The sequence below is a fragment of the Cricetulus griseus genome, chromosome 7 (genome assembly GCF_003668045.3).
Source record: "Cricetulus griseus strain 17A/GY chromosome 7, alternate assembly CriGri-PICRH-1.0, whole genome shotgun sequence".
NCBI classification, from domain to species: Eukaryota; Metazoa; Chordata; class Mammalia; order Rodentia; family Cricetidae; genus Cricetulus; species Cricetulus griseus.
The window spans coordinates 80949842-80956959 of NC_048600.1; positions in this window are offsets into that span (position 1 = coordinate 80949842).

A 7118-nucleotide genomic window follows, 5' to 3' on the forward strand; every position below is an offset into this window, starting at 1 on the left:
TACACCTGAACCTCTCTACTCTGACTGTCTAGAGGGCAGGGATTATAAAGGAATTCACCCAGGTTTTCCTTAGTGCTAGTTTCTTTCTTTACATTTGGACCTCACCAGTTGTTTAATCTGATGTGCAGTGTGAGGTATGTGTCCATACCATTCTCTTTTTCCTGATGGCTATAGGGTGTCCATGCACTGCTTATTAGAGTCCATCCACCCTGGTCCTGAGGTGCAATTGTCACTAGCAGCTTTCCACAGACAGCCCGAGAGCTTCTGTCTAGACTTTCTGTCATGTCTCCTTGTCTGTCTTTATGCACAGTGTGACTCGATCGTGTGTGTGGACTGTGGTGTGTTTTGTTTGCTCCGTTTTTATTTTTAATATGTATTATTTACAAGGTCTCACTGTGCAGACCTGGTGGCCTGTAACTCACTACTCACCACGAAGAACAGGTTGGCCTTAAATTCAGAGATAGGGATCCTACCCACCTCTGCCTCTTGAGTGCTGGGATTGAAGGTGAGTGCTGCCACAGCAGGCTGTGGGCTGTGTTCTAATCATTGCAGTGCCATCCCTGAGTCTTGTCTCTTCTTTGTTTGTTTTGTTGTTGTTTATCATTCATATCTGAAATTTGGGACTGACTTTCATGCTCCAGGGAAAAAGAGTTGCTGTTTTCCTTGGTATTGTGAATCTTGCCATATTAGCCTGGGGATGGCTCATATCTTTATGGTATAGGCTTATTCTCTCCTGTAGCAGCACTTGTTCATAGGTTTTATTTTTTTTTTACACACCTATTCAGTTTTTATTAGTTTTTTTTTCTCCCATATCCACTTCTTTGGGTCTCCCGTTGTCAAGCTGTCCATGCAAACTTTGTCCTCTCAACAACTTCTTGGGTGCTTCTAAGGTCTGAGCAGGTGGAAATATTTCTCTAAGTGAACCTATGTTAGCCTCCAAATTAAAGGCTGTCTTAGTTATGATTACTATAGCTGTGATGAAACACCATGACCAAGGCAACTTATAAGAAAAACATTTAATTTGGGTTAGAGGGTAAGTCCATGACCATCATGGTAGGAAGCATGGCAGCAGGCAGACAGGCGTGGTGCTGGAGCAGTAGCAGGGAGATTACATCCTGATCTGCAGGCAGGAGGTAAAGAGATAGTGACTAGGTATGGTGTGGACTTTTGAAACCTCAAAACCCACCCCCAGTGACACATCTCCTCCAGCAAGGCCACACCTTCTAATCCTTCTCAAACAGTTCCACTAACTGGGGGCTGAGCATCTAAACATAGGAGCCAAGGGAGCCATTCTCATTCAAACCACCACAAGGCTATGATTTAAATCTCAATTGTTGCCCTCTCCATCGACTACCTGTCTTCCTGACTCCTGCTGTCACAATGTCATTTGTTTTCCATCATGGCATTGGTAACCTGATGGTACCTTCTATCTCATTCCCCTGTGCCTGCCTATTGCCAATGGGCTGTTATCTTCTTCCTTCTGTGTGGTGCTGCCTATACCCTTTCATTGTTGTGGCTGAGTCTCCTGGCAAGCTGCTTTTCTTAGGATCTCTTTTCTCCTGTCCCATTAGAACATTCTCATCCACTTCCATCAGGGCACTCCACACTCCCAACCACACGAGCCCCATCAATCACTGCAGTCCAGCACAGACTTGTGACAGTAGCTGTCATCTCCTTTGAGCCAGATGAATGTCACAAACCTGACAAACACCTTCCCCTCCAGTCTTTTCCTTCTCTTTTTACCAGTGTGTGACATCATATCCTTATGTGGGCACTTTTCAGCACCAGCTCCGTCTCTGATAGATGAGGAGTTGATATTTTCCAGAAACTTCTCCTGATTCATTTTGCGGGTATCTCAGCTTGTGTCATAATCTCCGAATCAGCTGTCCTTCTCTCTTCCCACTGAGTTAATGAGGTACTTCATACCCTGGCTTTGCTGTTCTTATTCTTTTTTGTTTGTTTGTTTGTTTGTTTGTTTTTTGTTTTTTAAGATGGGGTTCCTCTGTGTAGCTTTGTAGTCTATCCTGTCACTACTCTGTAGACCAGACTGTCCTCAAACTCACAGAGATCCGCCTGCCTCTACTGGGATTAAAGGTTTGTGCCACCACCGCCTGGTGCCATTCTTATTCTAAACTGACATTTGTTGTTTGCATACCCCAAGCTGGTTTCTTTTCCTTCCCTGTGTTTCAGCTCCTCAATAACCAAAGCACCTGCTAGTGCTTCCCAAATACATAGTATTTATAAAAGAGCGCATGAACTGTGCTTGCAAATTCTCCAGAGCAATGCTCCAAAGAGACTGAAAGTGCTAGCCATGTTTAGGCAGTACTTATGACAGGTTACACAATGGAAGGCAGACAGATTAACTTTTATTACATTAGCAGGAAAGGGAGGCTTTCTAAAACTGTTTTGAATGTGTTAACTTTTAGAATGGGCCAGTGCAAAAGTTACAGAAAGTCAAGCCGTATCCCTCCTCCATCTCTTTGGCTATGTGCTTCTCCTTCCAAAGCAAAGGAGAAATCTGAGGCTTCAGTAGCTGTCTATTGCCCAGTGATGGTTTTCCTGGACTACAGCTTTCTGGGGTCTGCTTGCTTATTTATCATTCCCTGAAAGTCTTTTTCTGTTCTTTTTGGTCCTGCTGTTCCCCTCAGCAGAACGCTTTCCCCCAAACACCCTCTTCACTAATTCTAGCCCTATCACTCACTTATGCATGCGGGATACAGTCTAAGACCCCAGGGGATTCCTGAAGCCACAGAGGGTGCCTAATCTGACACCGACATACACATTCCAATAGCTGTGTATATGGAACATGCATATATGCATAGCTGTGGTCAGTTGAACTCTTAAACTGGGCATAAGAAGCCATTGACAGCAGTACAAATAAAGTCAGGTTATAACAATAAACTGCAATAAAGAATTGTGTGGATGTGATCTCTGTCTTTTGAAAATCCAGACAAGCTCAGGTGCAGTGGCCCAGGTCTTAATCACAGGAAGCTGAAGCAGGAGGGTGATGAATTGGAAGGCAGCTTTCACTACATAGAGGTCCCCTTTCAAAAGGAAAAAGATCCCAGCCAAACACTATAGCAATATTTTCAGACAGTGGTCTACCTAGAGTAACAGAAAGCATGGGGAATGATGAGGGGGAGAGAGAGAACTTCTGAATCTACTCTTTTCCAGGTCTAAGCATGCCTCTTCACCCAATACCCTTTCACTGTCTTCTTGATACCCATCTGCTTTGTCCAACTAGAAGTTGAAGGGACCAGCTTCCCTTTCGGCAGCCATAACAGCCGAACACGTGGTTGCCATAACTTGCCTTGGTCACTTAGAGGTCAGATGCCTGCCTTGTGACAAGGAACCAATTAGAAGTTAGTTAGTCACTAGAAAGTCAGATGCCTGCCTCGTGACAAGGAACCAATCAGAAGTTAGCTGGTGGTGCTATGCTTTACGACCCTGGGTGTGCTTTACAAACAAGCACACAGCAATGATGCACAAAGCATAGCAACCACCCTGGGAGGGCCTATGGGCCATAACAACCAGTTGACCAATCAACACAGGGCAAGCCCTCCAAGCCTGGAGGCACACCAATCGTGAGCCTGTGCGTACCCCTAGACACTCCCCTTACGCTGTCCTATAAGATCTCTTGGGAGGCCCTAGGAGCTGTCTTTTGCTAGCCATCCGCCATGGTGGGTGGGTGAAAGACCCAAGCTAACATGGGGTTAGCTCGTTAAATTACAATAAAGCCTCATGCAGTTTGCAGCAAGCTCTCAAATCCGCCTGGTGATTGGAGTGATCGTGGTTGTGGCCTGGGACCCTGGATACCTGAGTTTTCCGGGGGTCTAACAAAGTCACTGCTCTCTCACCTGAATTCACAGTCACAAGTGCCTTTTGATGCCACTCACTGTCTTGTCCTACACAATTAGGGTTAATGTCTTATCCTCTGCCCACCCCAAGAGACACAGAGCTCCTTGAAGACAGAGATATTTCTCTCCATGGGTCCTCCACTTTGCACTCTTTGGTTCTATGCTTTGTATGTAAAACACACTCCATGTATGTTTCCATCACTCAAAAATGGATTCAAAAAATCAGGAGGAAGAATGTTTTGTGAAACAAAAGAGATGCAGCCACAAAGTACCCCAAAGTAGATTCATTCCTAGCATCAGGGAAAAGAGGTCTAAATGGGACAAATTTATGGACTATGGGATCGGACTAAAAGAAATGATGTAGAAATTATCGTTCATTTCATTAGGTGGAGAAATGCATTGTGGAGATTGGTCTTATCTTTAGGAGGTGCATAATGAAAAGTGAAGGTTCCCGTCTGCTTCTACTTACTTGCAAATATACAACAAAATGAGAGAAAGAGAAGATGATGATAAGAAGGAAAGGAGGAGGAAAGGAGAAGAAAGAGCAGGAGGGGGGAGAAGAGGAGAGGAGAAGGAGAGGGAGGAGGATGAGGGAGAGTAGGAGGGGGCAGGCAGAGGAGGAAGGGGGGCAGAAGAACGGACAAAACTGGCCAAGCATCCACTGTGTGGCCCTTGCCTATGGGAAGTCATTTGTGACGCTTGAACTTACCTGTACACTGAAAACTATTTCAATAAAAACAACACAACAAAGCAGGGAAAGCATACATTGCCAACTTGAACTGAAGGAAGAGCTTTGGCCTGCCTCTCTTTGCTTGAATTCCTCTCTAGCTCAGGACCCCTGCCTTTCACCTCAGAACCAGGGAATGGTTTGAGACCAGAGTAACAAGTCCCTCATTTCCAGTGACACTGGATCCCCATCACAGTGGGGCATGGAGAAGGCACTTGATCCAGGAGACATGTGTTCACTGAAGCTGACTTCATGCTCTGGCACACAGTGGTCCTGGGAATGCTGCTGCATGGCAGGGAGCCTCAGCATCCACATTGTGGATTCAGACATCAAACAGGAGGCAGATAGCCAGGGAGGAAGCAGCTAGGCATCCCAGGGCGGGTGGTGAGCACCTGACCTCCTGAGCCTGCCTGCATTCCTGAGACACAGTTCATTTTTTCCAGCTCCTAAGGGATAAATGAGGTCCTGGGCTCCGGCTGTGGGGATTAGCTCTGCTTGTGTGATGGCTCAAAGAACAAGGGTTTCTCTGTTCCCCCAGAGATGGCTAATAATATACTATATGTCATCTGTCCCCTGTTTATCAGAAGGAGAATTCCATGCCAAGAGAGCATCCAGTTTTCCCCAGAAAGCTGCCTCTTCTGGTAGCAAAAATCTCATCTCTAAGATTTTCTCTTTAGATAGATACCTTAAAATATATTATCTGATCTTGTTTCCTCTCTGTAAACATATATTCAGAATAATCCACTCAAGTTTACCACTTAGAAAGAGAGTCATCTCATTCTGTAATTTATCCAAGTAGAGAAGACAGCTCACATTTGACAAACATTGGTGTGCCAAATACTTGAATGCCCTACGAAATGCACCTAACTAGTCTGTGAGATACACAAATCACTCTCATTTCACAGGTGAGAGAACAGGTCCCGGAAGCACAATGTCCTATCCTATGGTTTAGGATCAGACAACTACAGTGCATATAATTCTCAGCCCCATGTTCTTTCTGTAGCAAGCCATGCCTACCACTGCTCTGAGCACTTCTGCCTCTCGGTTCCTTCCACATACCCTTTATGTACTTTCTGGGCCATGGTTACTTTTGTCATCCATGTTCCTCAGAACTTCTGGAGAGCTGTCCTCTGTCCCCGATGCTGCTCTCTTCACAGCCCCTGGGACCTTCCTCTTTCTCCTGCCTCCAATTCCTTACACTTAAGGAAAGGTGTTTAGCAAGTACTTTGTGGGAACTCTCAGTGTGGCATCTTTGACTCCATCGTGCCTTCTGCCAGGCTTAAGGTCTACTTGATGGCAACAAATGAGTCTGATGGCAAGAAGAAAGGATAGCTGACTTTAGAAAAGCAACTTATGCAGAACATTTCTCTTCTGAATCCTGGAGATGAGATTGGTTCCATTTATGTAGATAATGGATGGCAATACAGGACAAGGCCCTCCAAACAAGGACTGCAGATGATGAAGAGGAACCTGGAGGCACCTATCTCTCTGCCTTTGTATATCAGTGTCTAAGACATAGTCCCAGCCTCTTGTTTTGTCTTTGGGAGCCTGCTAACATCTTTTCCCTAGGTGGTGCCTTGCTGCCCCATGTCTGTTTTGCTCATCTCTTTCCAGGATCTGGACAGGAGATAGCATGGAAGCTTGGGACAATGTGTCACTGGCCAGGAAATTCAGAGCTGGAAGCCTATGCTCTTTCAGGTGATGGATGGACACTTCAGGAATGATGGTGCTGGAAGGAAGATGGACATTTCAGTCCAAACTGGAGCTAGAGGAGCAATGAGAAGATGCGACTCCACAGGTAGCACACGCGTTGGCAAATCTCAGCATACTCTCCAGTCACTTCTCTTGCCTGGCCTCACTGGATATATAAATGTGTGCTGCTCTGATCTGAAATTGCCTAATTCTTGGAAATGAATCTCTGAAGTCTCTATGACTCATCACCCATAATGTGGTTTCTGTTGGGGGAAGACTATCTTCCAATTTCAGTGTATCATCTTGAAGCATCCTAGATAGGAAAGTTCATACAGAGGGTGTTTAATAAATGCTCCTTAGGAAAACTTTTGTCCTGTTCTCTCCCTTCCTCACCTAGCTTCCGCTTCTCAGCTGTGTGTGGGTAGGCTGGGCAGGGAGGATCCTCATTCTCAAGTGGGCTATATCGGCACTTGGTTCTCTATTAAATGAACAACTATGGGGTGCCTCTTCAGCTGCTCACCCCGAAGAGCGGGTTAGGAAACAAACAGCGGAATGGAAGTGGACAAAACTTTCAAATATACCTTAAATCTTGTCTTAATAGTCCAGTCCTGATTTAGAAATGACAACATCTGTTAGATAATACCCACCCTCCCTTTCTTCGCAGGCCACCATCGTGCCCCCTCATCCCCCATCCTGGCTGGCAGCTGGTCTTTCCTAATTGGTAATATGTCTTGATAACCACAGGCCCTAAGCAGCTGTCACTCTGAACATGGGTTGGTGGCATAGCTCCCTGTCATTAACTTTCTTGTTGGTCCTACTAGTGCTTAAGAAAGGATTAAGTT